This window comes from Pimephales promelas, chromosome 18 (genome assembly GCF_988280905.1).
Source record: "Pimephales promelas chromosome 18, fPimPro1.hap1.1, whole genome shotgun sequence".
Classification (NCBI taxonomy): domain Eukaryota; kingdom Metazoa; phylum Chordata; class Actinopteri; order Cypriniformes; family Leuciscidae; genus Pimephales; species Pimephales promelas.
Window position 1 is genome coordinate 3,002,151 of NC_142786.1, and position 15,840 is coordinate 3,017,990.

Sequence of the window (15,840 nt, forward strand, 5' to 3'; positions counted from 1 at the left end):
TCTCAAACACACTCCGACCACAAAACCACCTCCGACCACAACAGACAGCGGACAGACCTCGCCTAGAAACTCTCTTTCGCTTTCGACTGCAAAGCCGGCTGGGTTTTGATAGATAGCTCACTCTCTCACTCGCTCGCTCGCTCGCTCATGTGAAAGCTACCGTTCACCAACCCTCTCTCGTTCCCTCCTTCCCTGTATCTCGGTGTCTCCTCCTCTGCTCTTTTTTTTCCCCCCAACTACTTTTTTAATCCCTGCGCTAAATCACTGGGAAAGCCCTGACTACCGCCACGCTGACTTCCTCTCTCAGCGAATAAAGAGAGAGAGAGACACAAAGCAGGACGGAAGGTCTATAAAAAGCTGGCTGCCTAATTCCTTCGGCTGAACGCTTCGAGCCACACACACACACACACACACACACACACACAGCGGTGGAAGCTGAGAGTTTGTCAGCATCAGATTAGCTTCTAACCCACTTATGGAGAGTCGCCGCCCACGGTACCGCCACACACTCCTATTAATACACGAGTCGGGCCCACACACTCCACACGGTCGCCCACGCAAGAACATAGACAAACAGAGCCCAACAGATGCTCACACACACACACACACACACTCAGATCTGCCAGGCCAGTTACAGTATCTAATCAGCCCATGTTTTCTGATTTACACTCAGATTTCCACTACAGCATTTTGATATTGGTAAACAACAGATGATCCTTACAACATTTGGATATCATTTTGAGGCTATTCATTTTTTCTGTTATCATCTGATAAGCATTTTTATATTAAACAACAAACAACTGGCTAGCATTTTGAAATTTATATTATAGACAACACTTTTAGATTATCAACATCGGCTGATAACGAAATAAATTTAGATCAAGATTTACAATATATTGTGATATTGAAATGCCACATGCTGCTAATGGATACATATCATATTTTTAGATTACCAACGTTGGAAAATAATAAAAAAATAAGCAGAATGTACATTTTGAGGCTGATTATTCAGTTGTCATGTGATGTCAGTAATCACATTTTGATATTATCGATGAATAACATCGGCCGATAACCAAATAATCAGATGATATTGCGTGATTTAAAATGATTTAGACTGCATTACGATATCGAGATCACTATGTTATCACAAATTTTAGAGGCCGTTAACAGATTAGCCAATTGGTAGCACTTTACAATAAGGTTCATTAGTTAACATTAACAAAGAATGAACAATACTTCTTCAGCATTTGTTAATCTTTGTTAATGTTAATTTCAACATTTACTAATACTTTTTAAAAATCTTAGTTAACGCACTCTGAATTAACATGAACAACAATGAACAGCTAGATTTGTATTAACTAACGTTAACAAAGAATAACAAATACAGTAACAAATGGTTAGTTCATGTTAGTTAATACATTAACTAATGTTTAATAAATGAACCTTATTGTAAAGTGTTACCAGCCAATTATTTGCCATTTAGCCGACATCAGTAACCACAAAACACTGAGATATACATTCAGATGTACATGATGACATTTGAAATGATCAACAAAGGCTGTTTAACCAATAATTGGCTGAATGCGTTCATTTTACATAATGTTTTTAGATCATCAACATCAGCCAATAACCGAATAATCAGATATTCTGACATGAAGATTACGATATTGAGTTTACGATAGTGAAATGATGATGAATGATGATCAAACAATATTTTAAGACTACCAACATAGGCTATTTATCATTCAGCTTATAGTAACCATGCACGAAACTTTTAATATACATAATGTAAAACAAGCCTAAGTGTACTGCTTATGACTTATTTGCCAATATTACAAGATATTTTATGGGGGGGGGATTGCAAGAAATCAACTTTGGGTAATGCGAAATTTATAGCATCGATTCGTGTGAAGCAACACAACACACAAGAACACACGCACCTCTATATAGGTGAAACACAACTAAAAGTAACGAGGAAAACATGACCAGTCACGATCATGACATGCTCCTCTCATCAGCTGTGGTAAACCCTGCCCACACACACATATATTAAATGCTAACACACCGGAAGGCGTGCACACACACACACACACTTACCTATACACAGCTGTGTGTGACTCTCTGGTTAACACCTGCTAGAGCTTGGTGTTATGGGTGGATGAGCTCTGTTCTCACACTCGTACAGACACACACATGGATATGGAGTTAGTCACTATACACCTAGATTTACACACACTTATAGACCTCAGGCACAGTTTAGTCAGAGCCCAGCGGTTCTCACGCTCACACACACTTTCACAACCTTATTCCTATAAACAAGCCCTCACACATTCACAAACAGACCCATATAAACTAAAAACCTACTGACTAGAATAATCCAAAACAAAGCTAATGTTTGGAACAGTAGGCCACCATAAACTTAAAAATAAAGGTTCCTTTTTGACATATATGGTTCCGTGAAGAACCTTTGACATCCATGGAACCTTTAAGGTTCTTTATATTGGAAAAAGGTACTTTGGATTTTTCAAATGTTCTTCAAACTAAGAAAAACTAGTCTGTTAAGAACTTTTCATTGAAAGGTTCTTCGGGGAACCAAGAATGGTTCTTGAACGGTGTCGCTGGGAAACCCCCTTTTTGGAACCTTGATTTTACTACTAATATCTGAAGAATGCACTAAGTATTGTACACATTTTCGGTGTGCATCGAACACCTATGCCGTATACTATAGAACAAACTGTGCTGAATACCCATAATGCAATGGATTATTCAATTTCCTGGTGCACCGATGAAACAGAAGTAATATTAACCATTTTTCTTTCTCATTAGACTGACATATTTACACAAAATGGATCTGAAATGCAAAATAGTCCTTTTAACGCTAGTTCTGAGGTGACAAATGGGCGACTGAATTAAAAATGCTTAATGATGAGGTCATGTGACACCAGTGATCATGTGATCTTTATACTCTACCATTCAAAAGTTTGTTGATTTAAAAAAAAAATGTTATTAAAAAGTCTCTTCTGCTCACCAAGGCTGCATTTATTTGATATTTTTATGAAATATTATTACAATTTAAAATAATTTGCTATTTGAAAATATTTGAAAATATAATTTATTCCTGTGACTTTCAGCATCATTACTCCAGTCTTCAGTGTCACATGACCCTTCAGAAATCTGATTATTATTAATACTGAAAACAGTTGCGCTGCTTCATATTTTTGTGAAACTTCTTTTTGTAGTCTTTTGCAACATTGGAAATGTCTTCACTGTCACTTTTAATTCATTTAATGCATCCTTGCTGAATAAAAGGATTCATTTCTTTCCCAAATTATGAACGGTAGAAAAATAAACAGGATGTAGTGTACAACCTATAGCGTGCAGTCGTAGTTCCTTCATGCTGTCAGAAGTGTTTGGGTTCTCCAGACAGGAAATGCATGGTTTCCAACTAATTTGTTTCTAATTTTTGTTTTTATGAAAGGAAGAGAGGAGGGACGACTCAGAGGAGATTCACTTCTCCAGAATTCCCATGGCAACAACAGCCGCTGAAGAAACAAGAGAATGAAGCTCCGGGCAAATGAGAACTCGCATGAACCGCAAACACATCTCCACCTCTTCCCCATTCATCCCTCTCTGCCAATCAACATCTGCCTTTCGCTTTTTTCTCTTTTTTCGAACACCCATTCATCCCAGCTCACGGTTTTAACCCTTTCCTGCTCATAATCTCTCGCTTCACGCCTTCACGTGCCTCTTTACCGGTCATTCAGAAATCAATGCTCTTTGGCGAGCGCGAGTTATTCCCAAGCACACCCGGTCATTTTCTCTGCAGAAATCAATAGTCAGCATTCTTATACTTCACACACTCTTCGATTTAACCCCCACGCCTCTCAAATCATTCAGTTCACTTCACACCCTTTTCATCGTAATAAACCAGAAATATAATTAAGATGCCATCACACAATCTCATCTTCAGACTTTCAATAGGTATTTATCAGTGTATATAAAAGTAATATCAGAGTCCCTACACTGTTCATTTCCTGGATAATAGAGTCCCAATCTACTTATCTTTTCATGGAATATCCATAACTCAAATTAGTTAGGAATGGCAATTTATATTGACTTCCACACAGGGTTATTATCTACAAACTTCAATGTAAAAAATATTTTCACACTTTTTCTTTTGTCAAATCAACTTAATATCAGATAACATAATATTTTTAATGTTTCTGATGATTAAATCAATCTCCTACATTGTATTAACTCAATTTTTCCATTTCAATGAACTTAAAATTGAGGCAACCGGATTACTTAGTTTTTTAAGTTAAACCAATAGTGTAATATAACGTTTTTTTTTTTAATTGAAATAAAGCTGAAAAAAAATATGATCAAGGCATGACATGAAGATACTTAAATATTAGATTTGATTGAAAAATTAGAAGTGAAATAAGCTGAAGCACTAAAATTTATTAACTGGATATAAAAATAAAAAGAGACATCTAAATACTACTATTTAGAAAATAAAGACAAAAGCACATCATAAAATGACCAAAAATTAAATAATAGTTAATAATTTAAATATAAAAGCTAATTGAAAATATAAAAAACAAACTATGAGAGCATTTAAATAATACTGAAATAACCCTGCTTTAAAAGATTGTCTCGGTTTAACGTCTTAATAATAATAATATTTATAATTATAATAACAACAACAGTAATATTTATTTTCTGAAGACATAACCACAGCTAGGTGGGATGGGGAAATTTAATTTTAACCAATAGCATCAGAACATATTGAAGCTAAAAATAGTTAAAATAAATAAAAAAAGGTAGGCTAATTGCGAAATTTCATCCCACAATTGTTTTATCTCGCAAATCTTCATAAATGAATTATATAGGCTAAACTTGCAATTCTGAGAAAAAAAGTCAGATTTGTGAGATAAAAAGTCGATTATCTTTTAAATTTTTATTTCATGGCGGACACAACTTTCCATAAGAACACCTCAGATCCAATCAAATTACAAAGTACAAAATGAAGCTCCGCCCTACATGGTTTCCCTCTGATCATTCGGTTTCATTCAACATCTAAATGCACAGCGAATGCAGTTTCATGATCAAAGGTGTCGTGAACGTGCAGTATACAGTGTGTGTCGGCTTACACAACCAATAATAACATCTGACCCTGCAGAGAACAGCGCGTCTGATTGGACAGGATCCCGCCGGCAGTCTCGCATCATCCACAAGGTGCTTCCCTGTCATAATAATGTGCTGAATCTCATCTACATGTAAAACACTTCACTTGTCTGAAAAACACTTCAGAGATGCAGTGCTTCATTCAGACGCTTGTCCATATGGTCATTTGCCTTTCTGATAGCTCTAACTCTGCCTAAACCATCAGGCCAATAAGTAAAACATATTTAGTTTAACATTATAAACTAAGCTATCTATTTGAAGTAATACAAATATTGTTTTAGTAATACGTTCTTAGCATTTAAAACTACAAAATGTTCTCTTTTATGTAAGGGTGTAGCATTTATGAAAATACAGCTCTATAGTGTGTGTGTGTGTGTGTGTGTGTTTACGAGAGAGAGAGAGAAATGTGAAAAATGCCACATACTGTATGACCTTACTAAGACACTAAGAGCTGAAAATAAGGGTTTTGAAGGACAAGGACAAATCCAAGGCTTGAGAGAGAGAGAGAGAGAGAGAGAGAGAGAGAGAGAGAGAGAGAGAGAGAGGTGTCCTGCTGCTGGACAGATTGTCTCGAGAGTCATAGACTCGCTCTGGCTCTCGTCCACTAGGGGTGTGAATCTGTTTTAAAGGGAAACAGTCGCAATTTACACATGCACACAAACATTTACTTTGCAACATGAGGTTAAAAGGGCGAAAGAAAGTGTGTGATGGCAACACAGAAGGAAACATCTGAAACTAGTCCTAGAGCTTTAACAGAGCATTTGAGAGAAGGGAATGAACAATACTCATTTTGAAAGTGTTAGATTTTCAAAAACTGGTCACCTCTGTGAATCCCATTGGTTAAAGGATGAGCGTGTTTGAGTTCACGTTTTTCAGGCAAAACAAAGCCTGAAAATCTGTATCAGCCAAAAGTGTCAAATTATCAGCCTTATTATACATTTGATCATTCGTATCATTCAGCATCCAGGTCAATGGAGATGCTCCTCAATGCAGAACACGAAATCCAGGTACATAAACCTACCTATCTCCACCCCCTGATCCCTAACCCCACCCCTAATCCTACCCATCTCTCCTCTCTGATCCCTAACCCCACCTCTAATCGTACCCATCTCCACCCTCTGATCCCTAACCCCACCTCTAATCGTACCCATCTCTCCTCCCTGATCCCTAACCCCACCCCTAAACTTACCCATCTCTCCTCTCTGATCCCTAACCCCACCTCTAATCGTACCCATCTCCGCCCTCTGATCCCTAACCCCACCTCTAATTGTACCCATCTCCACCCTCTGATCCCTGACCCCACCTCTAATCGTACCCATCTCCACCCTCTGATCCCTAACCCCACCTCTAATCGTACCCATCTCCGCCCTCTGATCCCTAACCCCACCTCTAATCGTACCCATCTCCACCCTCTGATCCCTAACCCCACCTCTAATCGTACCCATCTCCGCCCTCTGATCCCTAACCCCACCCCTAATCGTACCCATCTCCACCCCCTGATCCCTAACCCCACCCCTAATCCTACCCATCTCCGCCTCCTGATCCCTAACCCCACCCCTAATCGTACCCATCTCCCCCCTGATCCCTAACCCCACCCCAATCGTACCCATCTCCACCCCCTGATCCCCAACCCCACCCCTAATCGTACCCATCTCCGCCCCCTGATCCCTAACCCCACCCCAATCGTACCCATCTCCGCCCCCTGATCCCTAACCCCACCCCTAATCGTACCCATCTCCACCCCCTGATCCCTAACCCCACCCCCAATCCTACCCATCTCCGCCCCCTGATCCCTAACCCCACCCCTAATCCTACCCATCTCCGCCCCCTGATCCCTAATCCTACCCATCTCCACCCCCTTATCCCTAACCCCACCCCAATCGTACCCATCTCCACCCCCTGATCCCTAACCCCACCCCTAAACCTATCTATCTCCGCGCCCTGATCCCTAACCCCACCCCTAATCCTACCCATCTCCGCCCCCTGATCCCTAACCCCACCCCTAATCCTACCCATCTCCACCCCCTGATCCCTAACCCCACCCCAATCGTACCCATCTCCACCCCCTGATCCCTAACCCCACCCCTAAACCTACCTATCTCCGCGCCCTGATCCCTTACCCCACCCCTAATCCTACCCATCTCCGCCCTCCGAACCCTAACCCCACCCCAATCGTACCCATCTCCACACCCTGATCCCTAACCCCACCCCAATCGTACCCATCTCCGCCCCCTGATCCCTAACCCCACCCCTAATTGTACCCATCTCCACCCCCTGATCCCTAACCCCACCCCTAAACCTACCTATCTCCGCGCCCTGATCCCTGACCCCACCTCTAATCCTACCCATCTCCGCCCCCTGATCCCTAACCCCACCCCTAATCCTACCCATCTCCACCCCCTGATCCCTAACCCCACCCCAATCGTACCCATCTCCACCCCCTGATCCCTAACCCCACCCCTAAACCTACCTATCTCCGCGCCCTGATCCCTAACCCCACCCCTAATCCTACCCATCTCCGCCCCCTGATCCCTAACCCCACCCCTAATCCTACCCATCTCCACCCCCTGATCCCTAACCCCACCCCAATCGTACCCATCTCCACCCCCTGATCCCTAACCCCACCCCTAAACCTACCTATCTCCGCGCCCTGATCCCTTACCCCACCCCTAATCCTACCCATCTCCGCCCTCCGAACCCTAACCCCACCCCAATCGTACCCATCTCCACACCCTGATCCCTAACCCCACCCCAATCGTACCCATCTCCGCCCCCTGATCCCTAACCCCACCCCTAATTGTACCCATCTCCACCCCCTGATCCCTAACCCCACCCCTAAACCTACCTATCTCCGCGCCCTGATCCCTGACCCCACCTCTAATCCTACCCATCTCCGCCCCCTGATCCCTAACCCCACCCCTAATCCTACCCATCTCCACCCCCTGATCCCTAACCCCACCCCAATCGTACCCATCTCCACCCCCTGATCCCTAACCCCACCCCTAAACCTACCTATCTCCGCGCCCTGATCCCTTACCCCACCCCTAATCCTACCCATCTCCGCCCTCCGATCCCTAACCCCACCCCAATCGTACCCATCTCCACACCCTGATCCCTAACCCCACCCCAATCGTACCCATCTCCGCCCCCTGATCCCTAACCCCACCCCTAATTGTACCCATCTCCACCCCCTGATCCCTAACCCCACCCCTAAACCTACCTATCTCCGCGCCCTGATCCCTAACCCCACCCCTAAACCTACCTATCTCCGCGCCCTGATCCCTAACCCCACCCCTAATCCTACCCATCTCCGCCCTCCGATCCCTAACCCCACCCCAATCGTACCCATCTCCACACCCTGATCCCTAACCCCACCCCAATCGTACCCATCTCCACACCCTGATCCCTAACCCCACCCCAATCGTACCCATCTCCACACCCTGATCCCTAACCCCACCCCTAATCGTACCCATCTCCACCCCTTAGATCTGGATCCAACTCCGCCCCCTGGATCTCGTGTACTGCAATGAGGTGCTACTGGGTCAATGAGTGGTTTTATAATGGAGAGAGATTATACTGATACATCTCAAATTTCAATTAGCTTTCATGTGAAATACCATTTTAATACACTATGGTTCAAAACTTTGGGTTTCTTCCACTCATCAAGGACGTATGCATTTGATCAAAAATACATTAAAGCTCGTCGAAAGAACAACACTTATTTGAAATAGAAATATTTTGTAACATTAAAAATGCATTAAATGTTTTATACTGGCCCCAAACGTTTGAAAAATAAAATTTTCGATAAATGTACTGTTCACAAAACTGCTAAAAATCACCTATATAAATGATCTCATTTGCTATAGTTAAATTCACATTTAATCTGCCTCATATATCAGCTTTGCTGTTCTGAATATCTGCCTTGCTTTTATTGATGTGCTACAGTCTTTGTATTGTTATGACTGTGACCTCAGGAAAGACACGAGGGACTGGAGATGTCTGGATGAAGCCGGAAAGCGGTTGGCAAAGCCCAGATTCCCCGTCAGAACTGGAGGAATTTCCAGAACGGACCGGGTGAATCTGGCATTGTGCTGGAAGGGGGAATCTGCTTTTGTGCGCCTCTGAAAACACACACAAGAGAGAGAGAGAGAGAGAGAGAGAGAGAGAGCAGCGCAGGCAGCAGATTCTTCTGGCTGTGAGATCGGAATACACGCAAACACATAAATGAGTCCCTCAGGGAATAGCCCACCCCAATTATAAAAATCTCCCAAAAGTGTATGGCTTTGAAAATACTGAATATAACATACGACTCGAACGGACTACTTTCATGTGCTTCTGAATCATTTTTGGAGCTCGACAGCATCTCTAAGAGTCGTTATGTCTGAATACGTTCTATAACTGCACCCTTTTACTGTATTATTTCTTTTTCCCTCTCTGTATAAAAGTCACTTGGGTTACCGCACTCCCGCTGGGTCCTTGGGCTCCCGTTCAGGGCTGCCTCTCTATCAAACTACCCCTCTTTCTCTCTCAATCCTTTCTTCTGCTCTATCGTCATCCTCTCGTTCCCGTTGGGGTCTCTCCCACAGATAATCAATCGTCCACAGAGTCATTCCTCCTTCCTAAAATTAGAAGAAAAAAACCTCTTTCTCTCCCTGCTTCCTCCCGCAGTCACACACAGGAACGGCACCTGCACACACACATGCTGCTCCTGTTGCCCTAGCAACAGCTAGATCCAGCTTCGCTTGTGTAAACCGTTATGCTTTGCCAGTGTAGTCTCACACACACACACACACACAGGCATGCCCCACACAACACCCTTATAAGGATTGCCGGTAGTCCGCAGTCAGGGTTTGATATCTTTAGAGCAATTCTGCTTTCAAACAAAGCCACATTCACAAAAAAGAGACGCCTTAGCTTTAGAGTTTACTTTTTTAATGCAAGTTCCATATTATGCACAATCCTTCGACGCATGTTACTTGAAAAACGTTTGTATGTGTGATAGTGCCGTCAAACAGATTAATCTCGATTAATCGCATGTAAGTCTGAAAATATTATGGGTGTCAATTTAACACGTCAATTAGCCTAAATTGACTTATTCAATTATCTGGGGGTAATTTCTCAGCCCAATATGATGTGCGATTAATTCGAAAAAATGTATCACCACATCGAGTAATTAATTCGAAAATTTTAGCAGCCCTACTATTTGTATAAATATACATACATAAATACTGTAGACAAACACATGACATCAGCCAAAATGGAAAGTCTTCTTCGACTAAAATATTACAAAATCAGTCCTTTAAAAACCGATTAATCATGAGTAATCGCATCTAACATCGTTTTGACAGCACTCATTTTTAATATTTTATCAAGCCGAAAAAGTTGATATGAAAACTACTGATTAATAATAACCCATAGTCAAATAGTTGTTGTTTTAGGCTATGTACACACGGAAACGATTTTAAAGAAAAAACGCAAAAGTGGCGTTGTGTCATCACTTTCTATTCTGCGTTTAGACGAGCGTTTTGGGTGGGAAATCCACGTGCGTATGATGACGCAAAAGTGTGTGAAATTCAATGTAGTATGCAGTCCAGGCGGCTAGGAGTGCATACTACAACAACACCAGGTCCACGTGCCTGCGTACAGACTTCACTGTCAAGCAGACTTTTGCGTTTTTAACGTTTACACGGGAACGCGACGGTGGAGCGTTTTTAAGATTTCCACTCTGGAGGGTGGTTTCACTTTTTTGCATTTTTAAGCCCCAAAAACGCTGTCGCCGTGTAAACGAAAGGCACATCCGATAAAATGTTTTTACGTTTTTACGTTTTTGATGAACGAGTTCGAACAGGAGTGAGTTACAAAACAGAGCAAGGCGAGCGTTTGAGCTTATAAAACTTAAACTTTGCTATTTATTTATAAAACGAGCGATCATTTCGCTTGATAAGACCCTTATTCATCGTCTGGAATCGTTTAAAGCCATTTGAACAAGTTTGCAGTTTGTACTTAATGTTTCTTTTGGACCTTGAACCGTTTGGTTCCCATTGAAGTCCATTATATGGAGAAAAATCCTGGAATGTTTTCATCAAAAACCTTAATTTCTTTTCGACTGAAGAAAGAAAGACAAGGACATCTTGGATGACATGGGGGTGAGTAAATTATCAGCAAAAGTTTTTTCAAAAGTGAACTACTCCTTTAAATCTACTAAAGATCATTTTTGTTAAATGAAATAAAGCTCAAATAAAATAAAGTGTAAAACTTAAACAAAAATGTTGTTAAACAAAATATTGCCTTGGGATATAAACTGAAATAAGTTCAGGTTGAAGTTGTACATTTACTAAAACTGAAATAAAAAAAATAAAAATAAAAGCATATAACAAAAAAAAAAATGAAAACTGAAACTGAAGAGTTCAGATGCAAAAGCCTCTAAATGCCATTTAAAATTTTCTTCTAAAATGATCATTTTTATCAAACTTGTATATTTAAGTTCAGTAATTTCACTTAAATGGCAGTGATAATTACCTATTAATTGTTATTTAAGTGAAATTACTGAACTTAAATATACAAGTTTGATAAAAATCATAATTAAAGAAGAAAATTTCAAATGGCATTTAGAGGCTTTTGCATCTGAACTCTTCAACTATTAATAAATACTATGTTAGCATATAAATTATACAAAAACAACAATGGGTAGTAGACCGCCCCCACAATGCATTGCAAACTCACATTTAGATCTGACTTCATTCTATTAGTAAACACACTTTGACTGTTAAAATCTGCCCTCCTTTTTCTCTCGAGTATTGTTGAAATACATCACATTACGGAAGCGAAACGGGTCTCAAATGCAGTTTTATGAGCCCGCAAGAATCAGATGCGCCCAAAACCGCAGATTGACTTAAAGGGTTACACATTTAAGACCTGGGACACATTTCTGGGATTTAATTAATCCGTGCAGTTCTACAAACATAATCGAATTTAACAAGTGTGGTGCTTTTCATTCACAAGCAGCAACCACGGGAAACAAAACAAACTGGAATACTCGGTCCATTAGTGTGACGTAGTGTTTGAACTGCAATGCGTTTCAACAGAAACACAAAAAGAGCATTACAGCATGCTGACAGACACCGCGGCGTTGAGCATGTGGTGAAAACAGAGAGAGACGGAAACACAGTGCTGCCGCTATCTTAATCCGTCATGCCAAACGGAGTCGAATCGTTGTTTTGACCACAAAACTGGAAGGCCTTAACTCCTGCGTATAAGCGTATGTGGGCGTATGCCCTGAAAATGTGCATGTAAACACACAATCTCTTCTAAAACCTGGACTGACATGCGGTGCTCACACAGAAATACCTCTGAACAGAAAATAAGGCAACGTGCAGGCCTGAAGTGTGAGAACACACACGCTCGCACAACCTTTTCAGCCTATAGCAGGTGGGTGGCGTCGGCCCAGCATTAGTCACTTTGGTCCGACACACAGTCAGAGCTTGACAGACATTCAAAATGAAAGTCTGAATGGTGTTCAGGCACGGTGAGGGGGTGGAAGGAACGGGGGGGGGGGGTGCAAGAACGAACAATGGCCAAGAAAAATCTTGTGTGCGGTAAGAGGGAAGTAGTGAGATGAAATTTTACACCGGCTGTATTGTAAACCTTACGAGAGTGAGCAGTTTGAGGGTTTGCAGGACGGCTGAAAGTGTTACAGAAGAGGACAGACGGTCGTTTTTTACTATGGTAACCATAGTTTCGACCAAAACACTGATTAATACAGTTACTGTCGCTACTGTAAAAGCCAAAAGCCAAGACAATGGAGGCTGATATCAAGTAGCGCAGTCTTTTTTTTGTTCTACCTTTTAGCTAAAACTAAGGCTTTCTTGTATTCAAAGAACAATGTTAAATACATTTAGTCATGACCATGGCAACAGATTTAGCATGTTAAACAAAAGCAACTATGGCCGCAAGAAAATGAAATTGAACACCTTGCTTTTGTAACCCATCGACCCATAGAAACAAACTGAACACATATGATTTTCTCCATCAGCAGTGAAATATGTACTTTTAATGCAAAGTGCAAGAATTGAGAAACAAGACTTTCTATTCCATAACTGGGCCACATTTTTGCAACAAAACTACTTTAAAAAAGTTTCTACACTGCCTAAAAGTGTAAAGTTAGGGTTAAAAATTTAGGCTACGTCTACATTTGAAAACAGTATTTTCAGTCCAAAACGCTGTCCACACTATCATCCACATCGAAACATCTGAAAATCACTAGAGCCTGACCGATAAAGGATTTTGAAGGCCGATACCGATACAAATATTTTTGGGTTTTAAAATACGATATATCGGCCGATATTTTATTTATTTGAAACTGGACATGATAGTCACAAACTATACAACTCCAACACTCATGACATGGTTGAAGCGTGTTTCGTCCGTTTTTATTTTATTTTTGAAATATTCATTTATCGGCCATTATAACTGCAGATACCGATAGTTTGGAAAATGCCTAATATCGGCCGATAATATCGGTCTGCCGATATATCGGTCTGGCTCTAAAAATCACTGTGCATGCGTAGAAAATACCAGTTGATACAGAGAGCAGACATATAAATATAAAATAATCGTGCCAGAAGGAAAGCGTGAGAATTTTATGTAGCAAAATATCCCAGTGCTAGTAAAATTAGACAGAATTACAAGAGTTGCTGGAAAAATCGTAGGATCTAAACAAAAACCGGTCGCACAGTTACAGTTATATCAAATTGCTGTTCAGAGGAAAGCTCTGACTATAGCAAGAGATACATCACACCCTTTGAATCATGTTTTTGAATTATTGCCATCACGTCGTCGTTACAGAACACCAAAAGCTATTAAAGCAATATATAAACAATCTTTCGTACCAAATGCAATAAGCCTTTTAAATAAAAGGAAGGATTTGTGCTTATTTTAATCATATATGGATTAAGTATTGTGTGTTGTTAATTGTTTTTTTGTGATTGTAATCGTGAGACCAAAGACCAATTTTCAGCCAAGGCTGAACAATAAAGGATTACTTACTAACTCGTCAAAAATCGCATGGTCTAAAACGCAACCGTCATGTTTTGCCACAGGACAGCAATAGTGAGTAAAATACATTTTTTGCAGGAATTTTTGCAAGAATTTGGCCTGAATTACAAAAGCAAAAGTCTCCCAAAAGTCTTGTTCTCATTATAATTTTATGACGTCGATATGACAGACTGCACATGTTGTACTTACTGCATTTTCCTTTTTTTGAAGTGATTCCAATCATATTTCAAGCAATTCAAAATAGGGTTGTCAAACGATTAATCGTGATTAATCGTGATATATATTATATATAAATATTTTATTTATGAATAATATTTTTTTCTTTAAAAAATGCACGCATGTGTGATGTGTGTGTATATATATATATATATTAGGGCTAGGCAACGATTTAGGGTTTTATTTAGTTATAATAAACAAAAAAGGAAATAGAAATTTTTATCCGATTAATCGGAAAAAATATTAATCGATTATCGAAATAATCGTTAGTTGCAGCCCTAATGATAACATTAAAAACCAACAAAAATCGGACAATGTATTGTGCATCCCTAGATCTATAGGTACAATACGCATCACACGAATCACCTCCGTTTTCATACTTGGGAGAGTGTTTTCAAAAAGCGTGTCTCAATGTGGACGAAAGGCTAAAATGGAGAGAAAAAAGCGTTTAAGTGAAGATGTATTGGAGTGGACATGGCCTAGTTTGGCTCACTAGAATAGACAACTGAAACTCCAGCAAAGTTTCTGAGTCTAAAGTGGCCGCCTGCAGTTCTCCACTGTGGGCAAACAAAGAAACATGCTGTACGACTGCCAACCAACATGTGCTGGATCCCCCTTCAAGCATGGGCATGACGAAATACACACACACAAAACTGAAGCTGTTAAATTTAGGGCTTAATTACTGGAAAGAGTCAGTGTTTCCATGGATGGGGGGGAAAAGAATAATTCCTTAAAGAAATAAAGCGCAGAATTATACCTTTCCCTTCATTATACGTACAAGCCGTTTTCAAGATCTTTACTGACCAGAGGTTTTGATAATACACAGTTGTTCCATACAGTACGTCACTAAAAAACAATCTCTCACATTCAGTTTTTTGTTCACTCTCTGTCACACTCTTAAATTTCTCCAAGGTTTGCAGGGAGCCAAACAGACATGGCCAAACCTGTTGCTGCGCATCTGTTTTAGTTACTGTTGCTAAAACGGAGGGTGATCCCAGCCGCAGGGAACGAGGAGAGCGAGTCAGAGAGAGAGAGAAAACAGCAAGAGTTTCACATATTCAAACTGTACAGTAAAGTGTGGAAATACTGGTTTGCTTTAATAAGCTTGACACAACAGGTAAAAATCGAAAGCCTCAATAAAACTCCATCACAGCGTCTCCTTTGAGAGATCGAGTTTCTGTACGTCTGAAAGCGCATACTGTCTCAGAATAGGTCCTTGAATTTGGGCCGTTAAAAAAGTACGCTCTATATAGTATGAATACGGGTACTATGAATTAAATCCGGTTCCTCCTTAATGTTTTTTTAATATCATGTGACCTACCAGCGTCAGTTGTGTTGCTTCACTTTCATTCATAAATCCTCTACCGAGTCCATTAGAGCCCG

At 40.7% G+C, this 15,840-nt stretch overlaps 1 protein-coding gene across 3 annotated transcripts in view; it reads right to left on the minus strand.

The window, feature by feature from the left end:
- The window catches only part of hivep1 (HIVEP zinc finger 1), an 84,219-nt gene that overhangs the window by 41,355 nt on the left and 27,024 nt on the right, over window positions 1-15,840 (minus strand). The gene's annotated exons all lie outside the window — the stretch shown is intronic.